Source organism: Oncorhynchus gorbuscha, unplaced genomic scaffold (assembly GCF_021184085.1).
Source record: "Oncorhynchus gorbuscha isolate QuinsamMale2020 ecotype Even-year unplaced genomic scaffold, OgorEven_v1.0 Un_scaffold_4387, whole genome shotgun sequence".
In the NCBI taxonomy this organism is placed as follows: domain Eukaryota; kingdom Metazoa; phylum Chordata; class Actinopteri; order Salmoniformes; family Salmonidae; genus Oncorhynchus; species Oncorhynchus gorbuscha.
Window position 1 is genome coordinate 17,501 of NW_025748414.1, and position 15,540 is coordinate 33,040.

The window sequence follows — 15,540 nt, forward strand, 5'->3', positions numbered from 1 at the left end:
CTAGGCTTCATTTAAAACTCTGGCCCTTCTGTCTCTCTGCCACTCTCTGCCAGCCAGTCTCCAGAAGGGGACAGTGGGAGAGAAAAAAAAGGAGAGGTTTCGTTCTTTCTGACCCACTGTACGTAGTTTGGCCGTTCTCTCCAATTCAGAAACTCTCTCTTTCATGCACTTTATTTTCTCTGTCACTCACTCTTCATCTCTCAGTTCACAAACGTTCTTCCCACATGCCAAATTCTGGGGTTGCAGAGGAACCCACACACCGGCGGCGCTCTGACGAGACGACTTATGTGGGTGTCTGGTAGTAGGGAGTTTAGAAAAAGGTCCCAACGTATTTATTAGACATTTTTTATGTTTTATTTACCACATCTGTAAGGTAACCACTCTGTTCTCCATCTATAATTGTATCAGAGCAGACCTAGCAGATACGATCCCCATCATTTATTCACCTAACCTCTTTAAGAAGTAATGGTTGCCTCAGTAACACTCACAAAGGAGGTCCTTTCTCCATTCCCATGACAAGGATATCAACAATACCAGTGTATTGCCCCATTCAGCTGATCTTAGTGTTTCTCTCCGACTAGTACTCTTCTTTAACAGGATAATGAAGGCAGTCAGAGTGATTTAACGACATTAATGTTCATTTCATCAAATGTCAGAGACCTAGTAAGATCTATGTGAGATAATGAACAATTACAGGCTTTCTTATAGAATTTCCCCTTCTACTCAACCGTGATATGGGCTGATAAGAACGGAAGGAGGTCGAGGAGAAGATAAAGGAGGAGGGTGAGGAGGAGAGTGAGAATACATTTGAGGGATAGGTAATAGTGAAAATGTGCCTATCTACTGTAAGTGTACATTAGTTTAACAATAGTACTGAGCAACGACTGAGAAACAAGATAGAATGGTTCCTTTCACAAAACCGACATTACGACGTACCAATGACAGCCTGAATTATTTGAAAGAATTCGCAAAAATACACTACCCACAAGGAAATCATCGACACAATAAACATATGCAACTTTAAAATACATACCTCTGGAAAACTGTCATTTCTAAGAGTAGGACAGAAGTGTCCGTCTATAGCTCACTGTTTGAGCAGCCGATGTTATGGCATTGCTTTGGTAGTGCCTGGTGGATTCCGATAGAGGGGGCATCACCATAGTAACAAATCAACAAGTGTTGATGTTGTTGAAACTAAATGAAGTCATCATTTAAGTAACTATAAACTCTCCTTCCAGACTCACATTAAGCATCTCCAATCCAAAATTAAATCTAGAATCGGCTTCGTATTTCGCAAAAAAAGCCTCATGGCGCCAAACATACCCTCGTAAAACTGACCGTCCTACCGATCCTTGACTTCAGTGATGTCATTTACAAAATAGCCTCCAACACTCTACTCAACAAACTGGATGCAGTCTATCACAGTGCTATCCGTTTTGTCACCAAAGCCCCATATACTACCCACCACTGCGACCTGTATGCTCGTTGGCTGGCCCTCGCTACATATTCGTCGCCAAACCTGGCTCCAGGTCATCTATACGCCTATGCTAAGTAAAGCCCCGCCTTATCTCAGCTCACTGGTCACGATAACAACACTGGTCATCCCCAAAGCTACCACTTCTTTGGCCGCCTTTCCTTCCAGTTCTCTGCTGCCAATGACTGGAACGAATTGCAAAAATCTCTGAAGCTGGAGTCTTATATCTCCCTCACTAACTTTAAACATCAGCTGTCAGAGCAGCTTACCGATCACTGTACCTGTACACAGCCAATCTGTAAATAGCACAACCGACTACCTCATCCCCATATTATTACTTATAATCATCATCTGCACATCTATCACTCCAGTACTGTAAGTTTTTTTTATGTGTAACTGTGTTGTTGTCTGTTCACACTGCTTTGCTTTATCTTGGCCAGGTCGCAGTTGTAAATGACAACTTGTTCTCAACTGGCCTACCTGGTTAAATAAAGGTGAAATAAATCAAACTAAATAAAAAATCACCCAGTTCACAATCAAAATGTTTTGCGGCTGTTGAAACTAAATGAAGTTATCACCCAGTTCACCATGAAACTGTGCCAAGAGAAAGTAGAAAACAACAGACAAAAGAAAGGAGAAGGTGAAAAACCGTGTACAACTGTTCAGTGACAGGAAATGACAACCTCTCGACAGTGAACACAGAAACAGATGTCCTGTTCTGCTGATTTCTTTAAGAATGATTTAGTTGTGAAAGGCACTATACTTTATCTGTCCTATTCAGTGAACACAGAGCATATTTCCTATCTGGATATTAACACCCAGTGTTTCATCGAACATGAATGATTTAGTTGTGAAAGGCACTATACTTTATCTGTCCTATTCAGTGAACACAGAGCATATTTCCTATCTGGATATTAACACCCAGTGTTTCATCGAACATGTGTGAATTAGGTGCCGTCAAATGTGTAACTGATGTTGGCCTCTAATACAGGGTCGGTTTCCTTTTCCTATTGGATGATGTTGGCCTCTAATACAGGGTCGGTTTCCTTTTCCTATTGGATGATGTTGGCCTCTAATACAGGGTCGGTTTCCTTTTCCTATTGGATGATGTTGGCCTCTAATACAGGGTTGGTTTCCTTTTCCTATTGGATGATGTTGGCCTCTAATACAGGGTCGGTTTCCTTTTCCTATTGGATGATGTTGGCCTCTAATACAGGGTCGGTTTCCTTTTCCTATTGGATGATGTTGGCCTCTAATACAGGGTCGGTTTCCTTTTCCTATTGGATGATGTTGGCCTCTAATACAGGGTCGGTTTCCTTTTCCTATTGGATGATGTTGGCCTCTAATACAGGGTCGGTTTCCTTTTCCTATTGGATGATGTTGGCCTCTAATACAGGGTCGGTTTCCTTTTCCTATTGGATGATGTTGGCCTCTAATACAGGGTCGGTTTCCTTTTCCTATTGGATGATGTTGGCCTCTAATACAGGGTCGGTTTCCTTTTCCTAACGGATGATGTGGGTCTACATCTATAGTCCATCCAGGGCCCTGGTTGGTGATGAACATCTGGCCAAACATAGTCGTCCTTGGAGGAGCCAGACCCAATATAGTGGCGTGTTCAGGGGCAGCAGGGTGAATGCACTGGCACCAAGACCCACTCTCTCTCTCCTTCCCCTCTGTCCGGGCCCTCGTGGAACGAGGGAAGTCAATGTTAAATCAATGTTGGTTCTGTCTGGCAGCCTGTTTTACTTGGCCCACAGTGTGCCAATCACTCAGGAGACACTGCTGGTAAAATGCAAGTAAAATGCAATATTTGATTTAGTGAGAAGAACAAGAAAAGGACACAAAATAAAACTGATGTATTCAGTAAGTCATTAACTCTGGGGCGGAACGAATGAAATTCAGTTTAGAGTGTTTGTTTTGGAGGCTGGGGATTCAATAGCAAACAAGAGGTGGTGTAGGTTCAGAGAAGACATTAGACTGGTAGCCAAGGTCACGTGGCCATATCCAAACTTTTCAATCAAGATGAAATATATTGATTTATATAGTTATATTTACATCTAAATCCACTGATATGGTCATTTCATCTACAGTATCTATCTAGATTGATTTCTTCATATACTAGTTCATACATTCACTTATTTAGGCCATACAAATTAAATTAAATGATTAACGGACACCCCCTCTTAAAAATCTGAAAATTGTCAAAGTTGAATGATTAATCAAGCAACCAGCAATACACAACTTCCTCTCGGACTTGGATTATGGCTGAAATATGCCTCGTTTAGCCTTCCCAAAAGGCAGAAATCTCTTGATTAGTTCACTAGGTGTTGAACTAAGGTTGCTGAAGTATTTTAACAACATGGTTAACTTTTTTTTTGCTAGCCTCAATTTAAAAATAAATAAATGTTTAACCTTTAATAAAGTTTTGGTTTGCATTCTGGGATGTTCTGTTTGCATTCTGAAGTTAGTGATGTTTGCTAATTGGATGTAGCCATTGAAAAGCACGTTACTTCAATCACAATACATTTTTGCACTTGCATTTTTCTCATGTAATTTGGTCAATTAAGATTTACCAGCTTTATTATAGAAGCATTTTTTGTTGCTTGTCACATGTCTGCTCCCGAGTGGCGCAGTGGTCTAAGACCCTGCATCTCAGTGCTGGAGGCTTCACTATAGACCCTGGTTTGATTCCAGCCTGTATCACAACCGCCTGGGATTGGGAGTCCCATAGGGCAGTGCACAATTGGACCAGCGTCGCCGGGGTAGGGTTTGGCCGGGGTAGGCCGTCATTGTAAATAAGATTTTGTTCTTAACTGACTTGCCTAGTTAAATAAAGGTTCAATAAATAATGATATATATTGGGTGGCAAGGTAGCCTAGTGGTTAGAGGGTTGAACTAGTAACTGAAAGGTTGCAAGTTCAAATCCCCAACCTGACAAGTTACAAATCTGTCATTCTGCCCCTGAACAGGCAGTTAACCCACTGTTCCTAGGCTGTCATTGAAAATAAGAATTTGTTCTTAACTGACTTGTCTGGTAAAATAAATATATATGCTATGTTAGCCTATTAGCATTTGTCTTATCATATTGCACAGCTTTTCCCTTGCTATAATCATTGCTACTTTTATAAGTTTATATGCATATTCATGTTTCATTAGTATATTTATCTACCTTCTCTATCTATATTGATTGATGTTTATATCCTGAGAGAAAAGGAGGCCTACACATCAAAAGACTGACATTTTGTATTTATCTAAAACAATCAGCTCCAGCAATCAGAAACAATGACTTTATTCAGATAGCCAGGATATCTGGACAGTAATGACACAAAGCACACAAACGTTTTCCGTATAGTGAAGGTGACTACAATTCAGCGTAGAATCCGCGAAAGCGCCATTTTCTATAAGGTTCGCTTTCAAGCAGGAAGGAAGGAAAGGCGCTTCTCCCAACCAAGTCCCTCTTCTATCAGGAACATTTTGTGCATCAAGTGGGTTCCGGTCAGCCAGGCAGGGCTGGTTAGTTCAATGGCAGGCAGGCAGGCACTAACAATACTTTATGTCCACTTCATTTCCATTGCAAATCAGGCCCTGAGTTCCCTGGGTTCCCAGAGTTCCCAGCAGCTCCCCGTTTCCCTGAAACAAGCAGATTAACAGGGACTCATTAACAGCAGTGAGACTATAACTCTGATAGCCATCCCAGTCCTAACAATGCAACCCAAACCTGGCTTCTGATGCCATTTCTTTTCTTTGAGAATGTGATGGAGCCTGCTGGAGTGCATTTTATGAACTATTCCTGTTATTTTGGACTTCATATTTTGCATTTGAATATTGATTGATATTGATATTGATACTGCACTCCATTGTTGAAGAGGGTTAGCACGTAAGCGTAAACCTGTATCCTGTGCATGTAACCAATACACTTTGATTTGATTTATTCCATTGATTCCATATTTTTAAGAAAACAAATACGGTTTGAACCCACTTTGCTAACAATGGGATCTGGTGAGGTGGTTGTGGCTTTGTAATGTGCCTGGGTTCTTCCAGTGTTCCGTAATGGGATGTGTCCCAGACCACGTCTTTCCAACAGTCAACAATGGCTGTGACAGGTGGAATGTACATCAGACCGTGGCCCCTGTTCTACACACAAATCCCCCGACAGAACTAACCCTGTCTAGATCTGGTGTTCACTGACCAAATACTCAGATGGCGTACGCCTGCATGCATGTGTGTCTTATCATTCTGTGTGTCAGTGTGTGCGCAAGTTCTGCATTGTTTCCATTCACATGAATCCCATGGCTGTACTGGTTCATTGTCTACTCTCATGTCATTGAAAAGTGCAATAAATACTTAGAAACGCATTAAGGTTGGAGTTTGACTTGCTCTGGTTTTCCAGTCAGTGGGAACAGGCCTCCACTTCAGCCTCGTTGTTTACTCATTTACAGTAGAGCTTTCAAGAGGGCCCCGGCAGAAACATGGTGAAAGGACGTTCTCCAACGAAACAGGACCCAAGCCCCCCCGCCCCTTCTGTTCTTTCTCAAGAGTTCCTCCTGAAACTATTTGGCAAACAATGGTGAAAAAAGACAGAGTTTGAAGGAGGAAAACAACAAGCCGTTCCTGAACCACCCACACCCCATCTGCTGTGCTATTATCTTCTCTCCTTTTGGGTATTAACATTATGTGCTGATATGATTTCCTGATTCTATGTTGTGGTGGTGGTGGTGGTTGTTAGGGGCTACCACCGGTGGATGTTGTTTTGTTGTTTTCGGGGCATTTGTTGCGATATGAAACAGGCAAGGGGAAAAATCCACCCCCATGTGCATCTAATCGTCCATTCACAGCCCTCTTAATGACTGGTCAGTTCCTCTGCCCTGCCATTTTCTGTCCAATTATTTATTTTCTCGCCGTCCGGATAAATGGAGACAATGAGGCCCTCCAGCGCATAATGACTCATTAAAATTCAGCAGTTCAGTGCTGGAACTTGGCTTTCTCCCTCGGACCCATTGGGGACGGCTGCTTGGTGGCATGCGTGCTAGTGCCAACTTGAACATTCTAGATTCTACCCAGTGGACTAAAGGAGCAGGCAGACAGGCAGTCAGACAGGCAGACAGACAGGCAGACAGGCATTCTCGGTCTTCTTTGCCTGTAAGTTTAACTCCGTTTGAACTATTGAGGTTCTTTCTTCTTCTTTTTTACAGTGCAACTACCCACATCAGTGATGGGAGGGGTTTCCCAGAGCTGTGTGTGTGTGTGTGTGTGTGTGTGTGTGTGTGTGTGTGTGTGTGTGTGTGTGTGTGTGTGTGTGTGTGTGTGTGTGTGTGTGTGTGTGTGTGTGTGTGTGTGTGTGTGTGTGTGTGTGTGTGTGTGTGTGTGTGTGTGTGTGTGTGTGTGTGTGTGTGTGTGTGTGTGTGTGTGTGTGTGTGTGTGTGTGTGTGTGTGTGAGTGCGTGCGTGCGTGCGTGTGTGTGTTAGATGTGGCCTACAGAATGGTGACAGAAATAGACTGATGGAACCTTAAATAGTATTTTATTTTAGCATAGATTTTCAAGTGAAAACTAACTGATTCAAATGGAAGCCTGTAGTGAGGGAAACTAACTACAGCGACTCTGTGGCATCCTACAGACAGTTTTAAGTTTCAGTTTTCCAGTTTTCAATAAACACTTTACAAAAATTCCAAATGAAGAACTGTCATTACTAATATATTGATGTTCTAGATGGGTGAGGGATATGTATATTTTGTTCATTACTCTGCTGTTAATATAATCCCCAAATTGAGCAGCACAGCAGTCATGTTCTTCAGGAATTCAGCACAGAACTAAATGTGTTATGAAGATGCCTTTTGAGATTCTATAAACAGTGAAATAATGAATCAAATATAAAAATGTTGTTTTGGGGTGTAGTTCTCCTTTAGTCTGTAGTACATGGTTCTGTGTTCGACAACTGCTGTCTACTATACAGATGTGAGAGCAGGAGGAGGGTGGAGCAAAACAGACGGCACCTCAAGCTGCTCAATATGAGCTGCTTAGAACGTTCCACAAAGCTTCTTCACAGCTAACAGAGGACGTTTAACACGCCCCCATTCTGTTGTTGTGACCCTATTCTGTTGTCACAACCCTATTCTGTTGTCGTGACCCTATTCTGTTGTCGTGACCCTATTCTGTTGTCATGACCCTATTCTGTTGTCGTGACCCTATTCTGTTGTCGTGACCCTATTCTGTTGTTGTGACCCTATTCTGTTGTTGTGACCCTATTCTGTTGTTGTGACCCTATTCTGTTGTCGTGACCCTATTCTGTTGTCGTGACCCTATTCTGTTGTCGTGACCCTATTCTGTTGTCGTGACCCTATTCTGTTGTCGTGACCCTATTCTGTTGTTGTGACCCTATTCTGTTGTTGTGTACCTATTCTGTTGTCACAACCCTATTCTGTTGTTGTGACCCTATTCTGTTGTTGTGACCCTATTCTGTTGTCGTGACTGTCGTGACCCTATTCTGTTGTCGTGACCCTATTCTGTTGTCACAACCCTATTCTGTTGTTGTGACCCTATTCTGTTGTTGTGACCCTATTCTGTTGTCGTGACTGTCGTGACCCTATTCTGTTGCCGTGACCCTATTCTGTTGTCGTGACCCTATTCTGTTGTCGTGGCCCTATTCAGTTGTTGTGACCCTATTCTGTTGTTGTGACCCTATTCTGTTGCCGTGACCCTATTCTGTTGTCGTGGCCCTATTCTGTTGTCGTGACCCTATTCTGTTGTCGTGACCCTATTCTGTTGTTGTGACCCTATTCTGTTGTCGTGGCCCTATTCTGTTGTTGTGACCCTATTCTGTTGTCGTGTCCCTATTCTGTTGTCATGACCCTATTCTGTTGTCGTGACCCTATTCTGTTGTGTTTACCCTATTCTGTTGTCGTGGCCCTATTCTGTTGTCGTGGCCATATTCTGTTGTCGTGACCCTATTCTGTTGTCGTGGCCCTATTCTGTTGTTGTGACCCTATTCTGTTGTCGTGTCCCTATTCTGTTGTCGTGACCCTATTCTGTTGTCGTGACCCTATTCTGTTGTCGTGGCCCTATTCTGTTGTTGTGTCCCTATTCTGTTGTCGTGACCCTATTCTGTTGTCGTGACCCTATTCTGTTGTCGTGACTGTCGTGACCCTATTCTGTTGTCGTGACCCTATTCTGTTGTCGTGGCCCTATTCTGTTGTCGTGACCCTATTCTGTTGTCGTGACCCTATTCTGTTGTCGTGACTGTCGTGACCCTATTCTGTTGTTGTGACCCTATTCTGTTGTCGTGACCCTATTCTGTTGTCGTGACCCTATTCTGTTGTCGTGACCCTATTCTGTTGTCGTGACCCTATTCTGTTGTCGTGATCCTATTTAGCTGAATCGATCATTACTGGAGGTTGAGAAAATAAATGTCAATATATCATCCTACATTTCAAGCCTAGAGCTACTTCAACCTAAACTGGTTCAAGACCTGTTTGTGATGTCATGCCAAACCATGACAATAGGAATTGGCAAGACAGTACAGACAGATCTGGGACCAGGCTAACTATCCTATCAACCTATCACATAATATCACATTTACATTAAAAAAAGGCACAGTCAGTCAATGAGAAAAGTTCATTTTTATTTCTTTACAGAGAAACGGCCAGCAAATGGGTTAGCTGTGGCGTGTGGATGACCTAGTTAATATAGATGATGACATAGTTCACAGCTTAGTCATTAAAAACATACACTGCGATAATATAAAGAAAAACACTGCATTCTGTGGACATAAAGTAGAGTATGGTGCTCTGTACAAAGACACACTGAACAGACATTGAGGCTGTTACACACGGCACCAGATTAAGATTACGTAGAGATGATTTGATTCTGTAGTGTGGATTACTGATTGTACTGTATGCTGCATGAAGTTTGTTAATAATCCAATTGGGAAATGATGATAAAGCATTAGAAGACACAAATATGTTCTGCGCATTGTAAACTGGGTTACAGTGAATTGGCACCTTATGACTTCTGAGGAATTGACCCAAAACACATACATGAACATTGTCACATGCATTCTGCCATAGTGAATAAGAAGAATCTCTGTCTTTCTTTGTAAGCTTTCGGTGGCCCTGATGAGCTCAGATAACAGTACAGTATGCTGCTTAGTCAATCAAAACAACTGTTCTGTCCTTACTTGTTCATGCTTGGTCCCCTAGGACAACACACACACGAACACACACATCTGTGTGTCGTCCTGTCTGCATGAGTCCAGCTGACACATTACTCAGTGTGTCTGGTGTTATCTTACCCCACTTCCTTAAACCCCACATCATCACTAATCGCAATTGGTCAAGCATAGCTTCCAGGCACCTGTTGGATCAGGTGGCATTCTATTGGTCGATTGGTATCTGTTGCATCATGTGATATTCAAATAGATCTATTCTATTGGTCCTACTTTGCTTTCCTGCAACTTGGAATGGAGACAATGTTCATTATTGGTCGTCTAGGGAATGATGTTATAAAATGTAGTAATGGGTTATGGAGTTTCTACTGTACTTAGATCCACCACCCACCCACTTCCATGTAACAAACACGGTGATAGACCCCGACTTTGTTACTGGTGTTTAACGGCGACATTGGAAATAACACGGGAAATAATGTGATGAACATAAATACATATTTAAGACATTTCTAACATCAAAATAACAACAAAATGAACATTTAAGAATTCAAATGAACAACTGAATTAAGACTGGTCCACTGATGTAAATATCTGTGTGCATTTTTAAGTTATACAGCTCAGCCTCATACTGTAGTGCACTACTTGACCAGAGCCCTATGGGCCCTGGTTAAAAGTAGTGCACTATATAGGGAATAGGGTGCCATATGGGATTCAGCCTGTGAATAAATCCTTAATCCCAGAGCTTCATTCCAAAAGTATCTGTTTCTCCATCTGCGTCACCAAGGACTTGGGCCTCAGCGTAATTCTCTCTCTCTCCTACACAAGTCTGTGGCAGGCCTCCACGCTGCTGTCTCAACGGTGCACACAACACAACAACATGTGCAGACCTGGGTTGTGTTCATTAGGCACCAAACAGAAGAAATAAGAAAAGCTCATTTTCCGTTGCAATATATCTTAAAACATTTCCATTGTGTGCCCTAATGAACACAACCCTGAACTTGAAGAAGGCGTGGCTGTACTAGATGTGTGTGTGGGGGAGGGGGGGTCCGACTCCTCACAGAGGAATTTTGGCTCGCCTTTGATTTGATTTCTTTGTCAAAGTCAGTCTTTCTGTCTCTCCATGGGTAAGGTAAAACAAAAACGGTTTGTATAAAATCAGCAGGCACTTCGATATTCTTTCTTCGATATGTTGAAATTGGCACGGGGATAGCCGAGCACCCTCCAATCCTCGTCCTCCAGTTTTCACATTTCCATGAGACCAGGGTTGTGTTCATTGGGCACCAAACAAACAAAAAGGGGAGGGACTACTTGGACTTGTCGAATAAGAAATGGTCATCTTCGTTGTCCGTTGCAAAACATATTGATGAACACGTCCCTGGTGAGTAATGAACAGTCACCTACGGTCTGGATAGGGTGGTGTACACCGGCTGGTCCCAGTTGGAGGTGGGAGGACTGTGGGTGGGGGAATGGACAAACTGTTGAGGATGGGGCTCCGTGGTACGCCCTTCTGGAGGAGTGAAAGTAAGGGTACTGGTACAGGCTGGAAGGGTAGCCTGAGTAGGGGCTGTAATAGTTGGAACTCTGGAGGTCTGTATAGTCACACTGAGAACTGGAGAAGGAGGCTGCAGCTGCGGATGACGTCACGCAGGTCTGGGCTGTGTAGGAGTGGGAGTAATCTGAGTGGGAGGGGAGCTGTGAGAGTGACTGTCGCCACTGTAGTGGCTGGGGCTCAGCTGCTCCGTCTTGATGTGGGCCCGGTGCTGTGGGACCGCCTCGCTAGAAGTTGAGGAAGAGGCAGACATGGTGGCACTCTTGCGGCTCCAAACGGCACTGTTCGCTGTGGCGTGGCTGTATGATGTATACGAGATAGCACCAGATGCAGGGTTTGGTCCATGGTGGCCGTGGTGGTCCACGCCTGCGCCAGCGGTGGAGGCGTGGCCGTTGAGCGGTAGATACTGGTCAAACTCATGCACGTCGAAGGCCTCCATGTTGCTGATGACGTCGGTGCTGAGCTCGGAGATGTCCACGTTGCTGAAGTCGATGTTCTGTCGGCCGCTGTCCAGCAGGCGCCGTCCCTCGTGCTTCATGTCCAGTTTGCCCCCGTGGTGCAGGTCCGTTTTGGGGGTGGTAGGGGGTGTGGGTGGACCGTGGGGTTGGCCTTGAGGATGGTGAAACAGAAACAAGTCAGCTGTGTTGAATGGTCCAAGTGATTGAAATATAGTCACATTTAATCACATTGAATTAGTTGGTGAATTTAGAATGTCATGAAGCTTTGGGGACATTCTGGTAAAATCTAAATATTATTAACAGTTACCGCACAATTAGCTCCTAAAAAACAACAGACATTGTAAAGTATTAACTGTCCTTAGCCATTTACACGTCATAAATCCAAATTGTTGACTTCATAAGATGTTAATTGTGCTATTTTGACACATTCTTTCTCATCAACTCACCTGCATGTTCAGGGTGGTGGTGTCCATCGGCTATGCCTGCCAACAATCCTGGTTCAGCCTTGTACATGTGATTCCCCAGCTCTGCACCAGAGTCGGAGTCACTCTGCCCAGGTTTCACACTCTTCCGACGCCGAGGCTGGTACTTGTAGTCGGGATGGTCTTTTTTGTGCTGCACCCGAAGTCTCTCTGCTTCCTCCACAAAAGGCCGCTTCTCATTCTCTGAGAGTAAGCTATGGTAATAGTGTGAACATAACATGTAAATGAACTATTCAGTTGGTGCATTGTAATGGCCTAATTATAAAACCCATGTACTTTTTTAAGTAGACCTATTTAAACAGGGAAGATCATTCTGGTCATTAGGCCAACAATTATCCAAAGTGGAAAAAAACTTACTTTCCTCCCTGTTTTTCTTTCTAAATTGTGCAAAAATGTGCATGTTTTCTATTGATAAACTGCATAGACTTCACAGAATAGTGACTGGAGTGATGACATTTACATTTACATTTAAGTCATTTAGCAGACGCTCTTATCCAGAGCGACTTACAATGACCTAATTCGTTTCTATTTAGTGACACATCTCTTTAAAATCAGATTCAAGTATACTTGTTTTTGTTTGATAGGCCTATGTAAATTATATATTTTTTGTTATAAACATTTCCACTTGGTCCTACTTACCGCCATAGCTTCCCCAAAGTCTTGCTCAGTTCCGCATTGTGCAGATGAGGGTATTGGTCCGCCAGCTTTCTGCGCGCCGCTTGCGCCCACACCATGAACGCGTTCATCGGTCTTTTGACATGGGGTTTATTTTTCAGCGAGCCATTTCCCCGAACGGGCATGGGGACGAGGGACCAGTCATATCCCTTGAGAACCTGCGACACCGCGTCACGTATGCAGGCTGGGAATCGGTCATCATCCTCGCCGTCCAGTTTCTTTCCTATACCAGCGAGGAGTGATCCATCTGATCCCGTTGGCGACGAGGGCGCATCCGAGTCGGAATCATCCTGCGACATGGAGCTCGTAGTCCCCGCCGGGCTACACGGTGGGTCGCTGATGGACTTGTCATGCTCTGCGGTCATTTTTAACATTTGATCAGACTCAAAGGGATTATATCCGGTGTAAATACTTTAGTGTCGTTTATTTATTTTTTAGTGTCCGAATTTTCAAGTGAAAATAATGAGCTAGAACAATTGCGCATTTTACGCACGCTGAACCATGGTAGGTAGACTCCTTCACAACATCAACAAAAACTCCGTTGTTTTCCCTTTCTGTGTTTGTTTGTTTTTTCTTCGTCCTGTCCTGTCCTGTGCTGTCAGAGGTGGTACAGTTCTGGACGCAGCAGTCTTCACAGTGAGTGCAGAGTTTGGGCGATAGAGGAACTTACTTGAAGTTTGGAGCCCTCACTCCACCTTCTGCTTCTGATTGGTTGAGCCTTATCACCATTTTTGTTTCCGATTGGTTGGGGTTTTGAATGACAAGTCATTTGTTAAAAAAATAAATAAAATATATATGTTTGTGTCATAATGTTTTCATGTTTTCCTTGTCACCCCAGCATGCCCTCTCTCGTTTAGTGCGGATTAGCCTACCTATTTGAGTGAACCGTTGTTTAATGCATGGAAACACCTCCAAGTGAATCAACTTTATCACAAAACATGAAAGTGTCAGAAAAAAAGGATTTCCAATCTTACGTCCAGTAGTGTATTTACACATCAAGGAATTTAAGTTATTTATAAAGAATAGTTCTAGAATAGTCCTCCATAAACGTACTGATATGTTTTGGTATGTAAAATATATTGGGAAAACTTGAGAGACATACATTACTTTTGTTCCATACTTTCTAGACTATTTCACTATTAAGTTGCATTGCATTATTCACAAATAATATGCTTTATTTCAATATCCTTATGTTGGGTAGCCTAGTAAATATGCATTTATCCTGGCCAAAAAAATTACATATTTAAGCAATATTGTGATGTCAAAAAATATTTGACATAATCCTATGAACATATTATTTGTGATATTTCGTTACCTTAGCAATTTGATTCCTAGTGTTCACGTAGATGATACCGAATCATATCAAACAATCTTAATGTCCTCAGTGCTCTGCTAAGTTTACAACACTCATAAACAGATGTGTTGTATTTATTGTTTAAGATTTCATCAAATAACATGCTGACGCTTTTGAAAGAATTGCGTTTAAATCCTAGATAAATAATGGTAAATATGAGTTTTAAAACATCAAATGACAAAGATAATATTTATGTCATGTTGACAAGGGGGAATTTTAATTTAAACCATTGCATAGAAAACGTTTTGATATGAAATACAAGTTTCTAGGTATTACAAATATGTCATAATATTTATCCACGTCGGGGACTTGGATAAAAGCATCACATTAACTCTCTATTCTGCACAGCCACTTCATTGTTGGAGATGAAAGTCATTCGTTTCCCGTCCTTGCGGACATTTTGACAGGGTTTTTATCCGTAGGCTAAGTTTTGTTTGGACAAAATAGACTCCGACAATCGAAATTCATTCACATGGGATAAGACGATCAGGCGAAAATATTGTAAAGAGGTAGGATATAAAAATGTCCAGGTAAAACAAATATTTCGTTGATTTCATTCGAATGGCAACATATTTGTAATGTTATCAATTGGTCAGATATTTGTTAAAAGTTGTGGTCGGACGCTGGAATAACAATTAAAATTGGCTTCACGATAGCTTGTACATTATTTAAAAATCCAAATAAAATATAAACTTTTTGAACGCGCAGTGAATGAACTATTCTGGGTCCCACTCTAAAAGCTGTTGAGACAAACCCGTATTAATGACAGGTATGAGAACATAACCAACTCTACACAGTTGGTTCAGCGCGGTGTCCAGTGTCGTCAGTGGGGCTCTGGCTTGTATTTCTCTAACTGCTGCGCTCTCTTGCCCTTCAGACGCCGTCGGCCAATTAGGATTCGCCAGTGGCACGGTACCACCGCAAGTCAGCGCATGATATATTCCCACTTTGTGCCAGGGCAATGGAATTCAATCTGAAAATGTGAAGTACAAATGAAAAGTCATTGTGAATTGAATACGTCATGGTTACATAGGCCTACTAAGACACATGTTTTATTGTTGAAGGTCATTCTAATAAATAACTTGTGAGAGTTAAAATCAAATCCAATTGTATTTGTCACCTTAACGTGAAATACTTACTCACAAGCCATTAACCAACAATGCAGTTCAAGAAATAGTCTTAAGAAAATATTGACTAAATCAAATAAAAAGAAACACAATAAAATAACAATAATGAGGCCATATTCAGGGGACACCTCTGGTCCTAGTTGCCTGTAACATTGCAGTCAGTCGTAAAGGTAACACAGAGACAGCACTGTTCTGAGCTTGCCAGGTTGCAAAATAAGTCAGATTCCTATGGTGAACTTAAAAGTATTGGGTAAAAAACGTC

The 15,540-nt window shown here is 42.4% G+C and overlaps 1 pseudogene; it reads right to left on the minus strand.

The window, feature by feature from the left end:
• Positions 1 to 10,678: 10,678 nt before the first annotated feature.
• LOC124028535 lies at positions 10,679 to 13,397 on the minus strand (annotated as a pseudogene).
• Positions 13,398 to 15,540: the final 2,143 nt, after the last annotated feature.